Here is an 11,292-nt window from a genome sequence, read left to right as displayed (position 1 = left end):
AAAGATGTGAGGCATCCCGCCCCCACCATCCTCCCAGGCAGCACATTCCGACCATCACTACCCTCTGAGTAAAAGGGTTTTTCCTCAAATCCCCCTAAACCTCCCGCCCCTCACTTTTAACTTGTGTCCCCCCGTAACTGACCCTTCAACTAAGGGGAACAGCTGCTCCCTAAACACCCTGTCCATACCCCTCACAATCTTGTACACCTCAATCAGGTTGCCCCTCAGTCTTCTTTGCCCCAGAGAAAACAACCCAAGCCCATCCAACCCCTCTTCATAATTTAGATGTTCCATCCCAAGCAGCATCCTGATAAATTTCCGTATCCCCTCCGGGACATTCGTGTCCTTGCTATGACGTAGCGACCAGAACTGCACGCAGTACTCCAGCCGTGGCCTCACCAAAGTTCGATACAACTCCAACATGACTTCTCTGCTTTTGTAATCTATATCCCAATTGATAAAGGCGAGTGTGCCACATGCCTTTTTCACCACCCTATTAACCTGCCTTCCCATCTTCAGACATCTATAGACAAACATGCCAAGGTCCCTTTGCTCTTCGGAACTTCCCAGTGCCAGACTTTTCATAACAGGGAATAAAGAAATGGCTAAGGAATTAAATTTGTACTTTGCTTCAGTCTTCACAAAGGAAGACATGAATAATGTACCAGATGTTCTGAGAGAAACTTGTTTTAGTCAGGAGCTGAAGGAAATCAGCATTAGTAGAAAAATGGTTTTGGGGAAATTGATGGGATTGAAGGTGGATAAATCTCCAGGTTCTGATCATCTTCATCCCAGAGTACTTAAGGAAGTGGCTCTGGAAATAGTAGATCCATTGGTGATTATTTTCCAAAATTCTTTGGATTCTGGACTAGTTCCTACTAATTGGAGGGTAGCTAATGTAAGCCTGCTATTCAAAAAGGGACGTGGAGAGAAAACAGGAACTATAGACCAGTGAGCCTAACACCAGTACCGGGAAGTTGTTAGAGTTTATTGTGAAGGATTTCATAACTTGGCATTTGGAAGGCAGTGGTAGAGTCAGACAAAGTCAGCATGGATTTACAAAAGGGAAATCATACTTGATGAACCTATTGGAATTTTTTGAAAATGGTTCTCCAAGGAGAACCAGTGGATGTGGTTTATTTGGACTTTCAGAAGGCTTTTGGCAAGAATTCACATAACAGTGGCACAGTGGTTAGCACTGCTGCCTCACAGTGCCAGGGACCTGGGTTTGATTCGCGGTTTGGGTCACTGTATGTGTGGAGTCTGTATGTTCTCCCTGTGTCTGCGTGGGTTTCCTCCGGGTGCTCCAGTTTCCTCCCACAGTCCAAAGATGTGCGGGTTAGGTGCATTGGCCATTAACCCTCAGTGTACCTGAACAGGTGCCAGAGTGTTATTTAACTACTCTTTCCTCATCCCGAGCCTGAGTCTAATTCCTGAATAGAGGTATGTGAGAACATCTGGCTGAGCACTGGGAGGTACAGTAGAGCGGTCCTGTTTAGCTTTCACCAGGATCTTCGCTCTTTTTTCCAACAGGGAACTGTGGAGATTCTCCCCAGTGAGCTGTGTGCAAACTCCCGATGCTGGAACCAAGTCCGTGCAATCAACAGAGTGGGGAACCCCTGGCAGGAACCCAATCTTTGCAGTGTTGAAGCAAGCCAGTCTGCTGCACTCCACTGAACTGAAGCCTGTTCTGTGAGAGCCACCAGCAGGAAAATACAACTTTTACAGTCAGATCCTGGAATGTGCAACTCCAGGGAATTCCAGCTGCCAGCTTATAAAAATAAGCACAAGCTCGGAAAGCCTAAATGAGAATTTCTAGCGGAATGTCTCCAGTGTAATGTTTTAAAATTACAGCATGTTTTCTAGATGAAAAGAATAGCGAACCATTGTGAGACCCCACCTTGGAAAACGAATGGTTTGTATTTATTGAGTTGCTGTTTCCTTTCTTACAAACACAGGCTGGAGCAGACGGCCTTACCCCTCACCACCTGAGAAATTGCTTCAGTTTTGATTCAGCCTGGTTGCTCTTTCCCGGCAGCTGGTGACGCTGCCATCTCCTGTGGTGGAAGTTTTGGTGAAACCCGTCAGTTGGCAACATGCACCGGGCCACATTGCACAGAGTCAGATTGTGAAAGGTTCAGTAACAGAAGTCTGGTCAGACCAAGATCTGCACAATGTTAATAACACTGTCATCAGATCACATTTGTTCATTTATTTTACAGTTTCGGAAAGTAAATAATCCCACAGACTGTCCTCGTGTTGGATTATCCTGGATTCTGTCACTAGTGTTCTCTCCAAGTCCCATGACATTTTATAATTTATTAAACAGTTATTAAATGCCCACGGTGTACGATGGATCATTCCTCTGTCAGCCCTCACTATCACACAGTGACCCCCCCCACATCCCCACTTCATCAGTATAACAATTCTTCTTGTTCCAGTTTTGTCACTCAATGTTTATAGGTGTAATAAGTCCTTGGAGGCAGAAGTCCTTCCACCAAAATCCTTTATTCTCAGGTCTGACAGCAGTATACAGCCTGTGACCGACAGTAGGAGTCCCAGAGGAACTGACACTCCTGCTTCAGTACAAAGCAAGAGGCTCCCTGATTGGCCCATCAATTTGGCCCTTAATCAGGGACTTCATATTCTAACAGGCCCACCTCAATTGCCTGATTAAAGTCATTACAATGGGTTATACAACAAGGGACTTGGGTGGGGTGGGGGGGGGGGGGGGGAGGGGGGGGTGGTGAGGTGGGGTTCGTGGTTGGGGGGAGGAGGGGATTGCACCGTCAGGGTCAGGAACACTCACCATTTGAAAGCACAGTCTGCAGCAGGGGTCACTCCATAATAATCTGCAGTAAGACCCCTGGTTTGATTTTCGTTTCTCTGTTGTTTCCCCCCCACCCCCACCCCCACCCCTTCCCAATGCCCTTACATTTAGTCTGGGAGTGAGTGTGATGGGCTCGCTCTGATAGACTGCAGTCAGCAGGGTCTGTAAGCTGCGCTACTGAGTGCATTGAGCATTGTATCTATTTACATATTTTCTAAACAGATAGATGAGACTGTCACCACTCAGCACTCTGCGCTTTACAGCACTCTTTAATAATTCCAAGTGAGTGACCCTGCGTGTGCACTTTGTCACGTGACGATGCATGTTGAGAAAGCACCAGGCCAATCACACGGGGAAATAGTGAGGTGTAAATGAGCACATTCAGGCTGATGAAAGGTAATAACGACCACCGTGAAACCTCTCTGCACACTAATGGGGGTCATGTTCTCAATGTTTCTCCGACGATATTGAAGCACCTCAGAGTGCAACATGATGTCTGTAAAAAAACCTCAATATTATTACACTTCCTGTGTGATGGTCACTCTAAAATGTTTGTAATGTTCTTTCAGATATTTTACAAATAAAGTTTATTTTTGCAAAAAGAAAATTACTTGTGTTCACCCCTCTATGGGTATCTGGCTGTGAACAGCTTTGAATATAAGTGCAGACATGGACGGCACAGTGACACAGTAATTAGCTCTGCTCCTTCACAACGCCAGGGACTTGGGCTCAATTCCCAGCTTGGGACACTGTCTGTGTGGAATCTGCATGCTCTCTCCGTGTTGGCATGAGTTTCCTCCGGGTGCTCCGGTTTCCTCCCACAATCGGAATGATGTGCTGGTTAGGTGCATTGACCCGAACAGGCACCAGAGTGTGGAGCCTGGGAGATTTTCACAGTAACTTCATTGCAGTGTTAATGCAATGCTTACTTGCGACTGATAAATAAACTTTGCTGTATTTACATTGATGTTTTTACATTGCTTAACTTCAGTTTCTGGGAAAGACACATCTGCCATTCACACCGCTGTATCCAGGTATCAAAAGTGTTCCAAAAGGTCGTAATGGATCCAAACTTTTAACTCTGTTTCTCTCTCCACAGACACTGCCAGACTGGCTGAGGTTTTCCACCAGTTTCCGTTTCTTCATTACAACAGATTATTAAACCCAATTTCCCAAGTCAGTACTGGGATGAAGGAGCTGGATTTATTGGTGGCTTAACTTTGTGACTTAATTTCAAGAATTCTTATTAAACATTGTGAAAGTGGTTAAAATTAGACTGCAAACTAATCAGTCAGCGGGTAGTCCTCACTTTCGAGTTAGGATGTTTTGAAGTCCACTTCAGAGACTCCAGTGGAGTACAGAGGGAATGCTGCTCAGTCAGAGGAACCGTCTTTCAGGTAAGACACTTTCAGGTGAGGGATTTCTCTCGCAGGTGGATGTAAGATGTCCCATGGACTATTTGAAGAGGAGCAGGAGAATTCTCCCTGGGGTACCAGCCAATATTTATCTCTCAATCAATCAATCTGAAGCAGGAGGAAGCCATTTGGCCCTTCGAGCCTGCTCCACCATTCATCTTGATCATGGCTGATCATCGAATTTAATATCCTGATGCCCTTTTCCCCCATGCCCCTTGATCCCTTTAGCCCCAAGAGCGATATCTAATTTCTTCTTGAAATCAGACAACGTTCTGGCCTCAACTACTTTCTGTGGGAGTGAATTCCACACATGCACCATTCTCTGGGTGAAGAAATTTCTCCTCATCTCAATTCTAAAAGGTTTACCCCTTATCCTCAAACCATGACCCTTTAGTTCTGGACTCCCCCACCATTGGGAACATTCATTCTGAATCTACCCTGTCTAACCCTGTTAGAATTTTATATATTTCTACGAGATCCCCTCTCACTCTTCTAAACTCCAGTGAATATGATCCTAATCGACTTTGTCTCTCCTCACATGACAGACCTGCCATCCCAGGAGCCAGCCTGGTAAACCTTCACTCCACTCCCTCCGTAGCAAGGACATCCTTCCTCAGATAAGGACACCAAACCTGCAGACAATACTCCAGGTGTGGCCTTACTGATGCTGTATGCAATTGCAGCAAAACATTTTTGTCTGAACACTCAAATCCTCTTGCTATGAAGGCCAAGGTACTTACTGCCTTCTTTGCTGCCTGCTATAGCTGTGTGCTTACCTTCAGAGATTGATCACCTGGCCAGAGCGGGTGAAATGAGGACGGAGAGGCAGTCAGCAGCACCTAGAAGATCAGGTAAAAGCGAGTGGCAGTGGGCGAAGGAGCAGGCCAAGATCAAAGAGCTGGGAGGGAAGCTACAACAATCCTGTAACATCAAATGAACATATCAGTGTGATATCACCGGTTATCTCGGATTGCAATGGGATCTTGATCAATTGGGCCAGTGGGCTGATGAATGGCAGCTGGGCTTTAATTTAGATAAACGCGAGGTGATGCATTTTGGTCGATTGAACCAGGGCAGGAATTACTCAGTTAATGGCAGGGCACTGGGGAGAGTTATAGAACAAAGAGATTTAGGGTCACAGGTTCATAGCTCCTTGAAAGTGGAGTCACAGGTGGACAGAGTGGTGAAGAAGGCATTCAGCATGTTTGGTTTCATCAGTCAGAACATTGAATACAGGAGTTGGGACGTCTTGTTGAAGTTATACAAGAAATTAGTAAGGCCAACTTGGAATACTGTGTACAGCTCTGGTCACCCTATTATAAAAAGAATATTACTAAACTAGAAAGAGTGCAAAAAAGATTTACTAGGATGCTACCGGGACTTGATGGTTTGAGTTATAAGGAAAGGCTGGTTAGACTTTTTTCTCTGGAGCGTAGGAGGTTGAGAGGTGACCTTATAGAGGTCTCTAAAATAATGAGGGGCATAGATCAGCCAGATAGTCAATATCTTTTCGCAAAGGTAGGGGAGTCTAAAATTAGAGGGCATAGGTTTAAGGATCCAGAGGGGCAATTTTTCACACAGAGGGTGGTGAGTGTCTGGAAGAAGCTGCCAGAGATAGTAGTAAAGATGGGTACAATTTTGTTTTTTAAAAAGCATTTAGACAGTTACATGGGTAAGGTAGGTATAGAGGGATAGGGGCCAAATTTGGGCAATTGGGATTAGCTTAGGGGTTTATAAAAGGGGCAGCATGGACAAGTTGGGCCGAAGGACCTGTTTCCATGTTGTAAATCTCTATGAGTCTCTGGCTCTATGAAGTGGTTGGGAGGTGAGTACTTCACTCTTCTACCTTTTCTGATTTGTTTTAAGATTGAATGCTAGGTAGAAAAAGTCGAAGAGTGAAAACTAAAGATCAGTAGTAAACTTAAAAACAAATTGAAAATCTAATTAGGTAAAATAGGGATGCAGGGCCAGGTGTGTTGTAGCTACAGCATGTGGGAGTTGCTGGACTCAGCTGTGAGTCACAACGACCATGTCTACAGCAAGTTTTGGTTGCTTGAGAAACATTGGCTCAGAGTTAATGAGTTGGGGTTCGAGCTCCCAACACTGCGACACAGCAGGGAAGGGGAGAGATACCTGGTTGCTGTATTTCAGGGGGCAGTCACACCCCTGAGATTAACTAGCTTGAATTCAGTCAGTGATCAGGGACAGGAGGGTGTGACTGTGAGTGAGGCAGGTAGAGGGATGGCACTGCAGGAGACTCAGCTCCTGTCCTTGTCTAACAGTTTCGAGATTCCTATTCTTTGTGTGACTGAGAGCAGGGGCTGGAGGGAGAATAAGCATTATTCAAGAGAAATGTTGTAATTGGGGATAGTATAGTCAGAGAATGGCCACTGTTCTCTATAGCCAGGATTGAGAGTCCCAAAGGTTGTGTTACCTGCCTGGTGTCTGGGTTAAGGACATCTCATCTGGACTCTGTCTGGGATCACTTGTCTCCAAATCTATGTCAAACTAGATTTGATTTGATTTATTATTGTCACATGTATTAACATACAGTGAAAAGTATTGTGTCTTGCATGCTATACAGACAAAGCATACCATACATAGAGAAGGAAAGGAGAGGGTGCAGAATGTAGTGTTATAGTCATAGATAGGATGTTGAGAAAGATCAACTTAGTGTGAGGTAGGTCCATTCAAAAGTCTGATTGCAGCAGGGAAGAAGCTGTTCTTGTGTTGGTTGGTACGTGACCTCAGACTTTTGTATCTTTTCCCCAATGAAAGAAGGTGGAAGAGAGAATGTCCGGCTTGCATGGGGTCCTTGATTATGCTGGCTGCTTTTCCAAGGCTGCGAGAAATGTGGACAATGGATTCTGTCTAGATTGAGAGAGGCAAGGGAGGATATTGCTGGGGTCTTGAGGGAAATCTTTGTATTCTCACTGGCTACAGGGAAGGTCCCAGAGGATGGGAGAATAGCCAATGTTGTTCCTTTGTTTAAGAAGGGTAGCAAGAATAATCCAGGTAATTACAAGCCAGTGAGCCTTACATTAGTGGTAGGGAAATTATTGAAGAGGATTCTTGGGCGGAAAGATGTCAGATGGAGTTTAATCCAGACAAATATGAAGTAATGCATTTTGGAAGGTAGAATACAGAGAGGAAATATACAGTAAATGGCAGAACACTTAAGAGTATTGATAGGCAAAGGGATCTGGGTGAACAAGTACACTAGTCACTGAAAGTGGCAAGACAGGTGGAGAAGTAGTCAAGAAGGCATATAGCATGCTTGCCTTCATCCGTCAGGGCATTGAGTTTAAAAATTGGCAAGTCATGTTGCAGCTTTGTAGAGTCTTATTTAGACTACATTTGGAATATAGTGTTCAATCCTGGTCACCACACTACCAGAAGGATGTGGAGGCTTTGGAGAGGGTACAGAAAAAAATTACCAGGATGTTGCCTGCCATGGAGGCCATTAGCTATGAGGAGAAGTTGGAGAAACTTGGTTCGTTCTCACTGGAACGATAGAGGTTGAGGGGCGACCTGATAGAAGTCTACAAGATTATGAGGGGCATGGACAGAATGGATAGTCAGAAGCTTTTTCCCAGGGTGGAAGAGTCAATTACTAAGGGGCATAGGTTTAAGGTGCGAGGGACAAGGTGCAAAGGAGATGTACGAGGCAGATTTTTACAGAGGGTGATAGGTGCATGGAACTTGCTGCCGGGGAGGTAGTGGAAGCAGATACAGTAGTGATTTTTAATGGGTATCTTGACAAATACATGAAAATGATGGGAATAGAAAGATATGGTCCCCGGAAGGGTAGGGGGTTTTAGTTCGGGGCAGCAGGTTTAGAGGGCTGGTGGGCCTGTTCCTTTGCTGTAATCTTCTTTGTTCTCTTTGTTGTTTGGATGGGAGGCTGGTTTGCATGATGGACTGGCCCAAACATTGACACAGAAACAAATAGCTGAAGAGAAGTGTGAGTGACTGCTGTTGACTCTGGGGCTGTGTTTCACTGTCTGTGACACCAAGGAATCCGAACATAAAGTGAAGGCAATCAAGATGAAAATAAAATCATCCAATGTTTCATGGTTGATAGAATGGTTACAGCACAGAAGAAGGCCATTCTATCTGTTGTGTTACTGCTGGTACTCAGGGGGAAGAGGGCCAGGCCTAGGCATTGCCCCATGGTGAATGACTAATATTGCTGTCAAACCACCACACGCCCAAAGAATTCCTGCTGGCTTTCGATTGGTACATTGGCTTATGGGCGTGTCATCACTGTCCCTTTTCTTGTCTGGTGAGGAAAGTGAATGAAGACAGAAGTGTCCCCCTTAGGTTCAGTGAGAGGTTATTCTGCAGTGGGCTCAGGAGCGCCTCCACACCAACAAATGTGGAACTGCAGATTACTTCATTTCCCCTGTAAATCTATTCCAAAATATATGGACTATTTAAAAGCTACAACATTAAAAGCTTTATTTAAGGTGTATGTTGTAGAGCAAGATAAATAAATACAAAATGCTGGAAGTACTAAGCAGGTCTGGCAGCATCTATAGGGAAATGAAACATAGTTATGGTATCATGATTTTTCTTCACGATATGTTGGCCATAGAATAGCAGATTGCGATGTAATATTTTCCTGACGAGGTTCCAGTTTTTGGACATTATTTTCCTTCGGCTCAAGGTGTTGGGTTTTTTTTTCTATTTGTTGTGGGGATGTGTAGATGCAAACAGTAAGAAGTCTCACAACACCAGGTTAAAGTCCAACAGGTTTATTTGGAATCGCGAGCTTTCGGTGGGCAGACCCTTCATCAGGTAAGTGGAAAGAATGTATCACCCGAGGTGTGGTACATCGGCGAGACCATGCAGATGCTACGACAATGGATGAATGGGCACTGTGTGACAATCACCAGACAAGAATGTTTCCCCTTGCAGTTGGGCAATACTTTAGCAGTCAAGGATATTCAGCCTCCAATCTTCGGGTAAGCTTTCTCCAAGGCGGCCTTCAAGACACACGACAACGCAGAATCACTGAGTAGAAACTGATAGCCAAGTTCCGCACACGAGGATGGCCTCAACTGGAATCTTGGGTTCAAATCACACTACACGTAACCACCACCATTTGCCCTGGGCATGCAACATCCTTCTAGCTGTCCTGGCTTGGGACAATTCACACCTCTTTAACCTGTGATTATCCCTCTCTCCACTCGCATTATCTATAGTTGCAAAGACATGATTATCTGAAAATACTCGCATTCCAACAATTATCTTGCAATTGCGTCTTTGCCTATAATGTGCCGTGTTTGTGAACCCAACTCTTCACTCACCTGAAGAAGGGGCAGTGCTCCGGAAGCTCATGATTCCAAATAAACCCGTTGGACTTTAGCCTGGTGTTGTGAGATTTCTTACTGTGCCCACCCCAGTATAACGCCAGCACCTCCACATCATGACTTTGTCCAAAGTTGTTCTGGCTGGAAACAATATACATCTCTTTAACTCGTGCTTGGCCCTCACTCCACTTACATTGTCTATATTTTTAAGACTTGATTATCTGTAAAGACTTGCATTCCAAGCATTATCTTGTAAATTGAGTTTGTGTCTCTATATGCCCTGTTTGTGAACACAAGTCCTCACTCATCACTTTGGCAGAAATAATAGTAGGAGGGATTACTATTTAAAAGGCAAAAAGCTGCAGCGTGCTACGGTGCAGAGGGACCTGGGGGTCCTTGTGCACGAGTCGCAAAACCCAGTCTGCAGGTGCAGCAGGTGATCAAGAAGGCGAATGGAATGTTGGCCTTTATAGCGAGGGGGTAGAATATAAAAGCAAGGAGGTCTTGCTGTACAGGGTACGGGTGAGGCCGCAGCTGGAGTACTGTGTGCAGTTTTGGTCACCGCACTTGCGGAAGGATATATTGGAGGGACTGCACAGGAGGTTCACTAGGCTGATACCGGAGATGAGGGGGTTGGACGATGAAGAGAGACTAAATAAACTGGGTCTGTACTCGTTGGAGTTTAGAAGGTTGAGGGGGGGATCTTATAGAGACGTATAAGATAACGAAGGGAATGGATAGGGTAGAGGTAGAGAGATTCTTCTCGCTTAGAAAGGATAGCAGGACTAGAGGACACAGCCTCAAGATAATGGGGGGGGGGGAGCGGGGGGGCAGTTGAGATCAGAGTTGAGGAAGAGCTTTTTCACTCAAAGGGTGGTGAATCTCTGGAATTCTCTGCCTGTTGAAGTGGTGGAGGCTACCTCGCTAAATATATTTAAGTCACGGGTAGATAGGTTTCTGATAGACAGGGGAATTAAGGGTTATGGGGAGAGAGCAGGAAAGTGGAACTGATCCACTTCAGATCAGCCATGATCTTATTAAATGGCAGGGCAGGCTCGAAGGGCTAGATGGCCTACTCCTGCTCCTATTTCTTATGTTCTTATGAAGGAGCGAGACTCCAAAAGCTTGTGCTACCAAATAAACCTGTTGGACTTTCACCTGGTGTTGTGAGACTTCTTACTTGTCAGAGGCATCCAGATCCCATGAACAAATGAACACAAATGCAACTCAGATGCTCTGCTATGTACAGTCGAAATAAAGCTTTTAATGTTGTGGTTTTCAAGAGTCCATCTACTCTGGAGTAGATGCACAGCATTGTTACAGGAATAATGAAGTTAGTTGCAGTTCCACATTTGCTGGTGTGGAGGCGCTCCTGAGACCAGGACAACCTCCCGGCGGGGGCGGAGGTGCTGCGCCTGTCTCAGAGCCTGTGCACCAATCAGAATGGAGGAGGCATCCCCTGGGCGGGACGCTGGTCTGATTGACAGCAACATTGGCCTATCGATGCGGAGTTTGTTGGTGATTGACAATACGAGAGGCCGGATACCGAGAACATAAGAACATAAGAAATTAGTTTGTCTTATTGCTTTGTAAATCCGCACCGAGTGGCTTGGTAATATTTAATATTTTAAATATTAACTCAATGGACATAAACACACTATGAATGTTTTAAAATGTTCCCTCGCTTGAATTTTGAATGATTGTGGCGTTGTTGATAGTTGTATTTATTTTA

Source organism: Carcharhinus amblyrhynchos, chromosome 22 (genome assembly GCF_965287045.1).
Source record: "Carcharhinus amblyrhynchos chromosome 22, sCarAmb.v2.hapA, whole genome shotgun sequence".
Lineage (NCBI taxonomy): Eukaryota > Metazoa > Chordata > Chondrichthyes > Carcharhiniformes > Carcharhinidae > Carcharhinus > Carcharhinus amblyrhynchos.
This window is presented reverse-complemented; position numbering follows the sequence as displayed.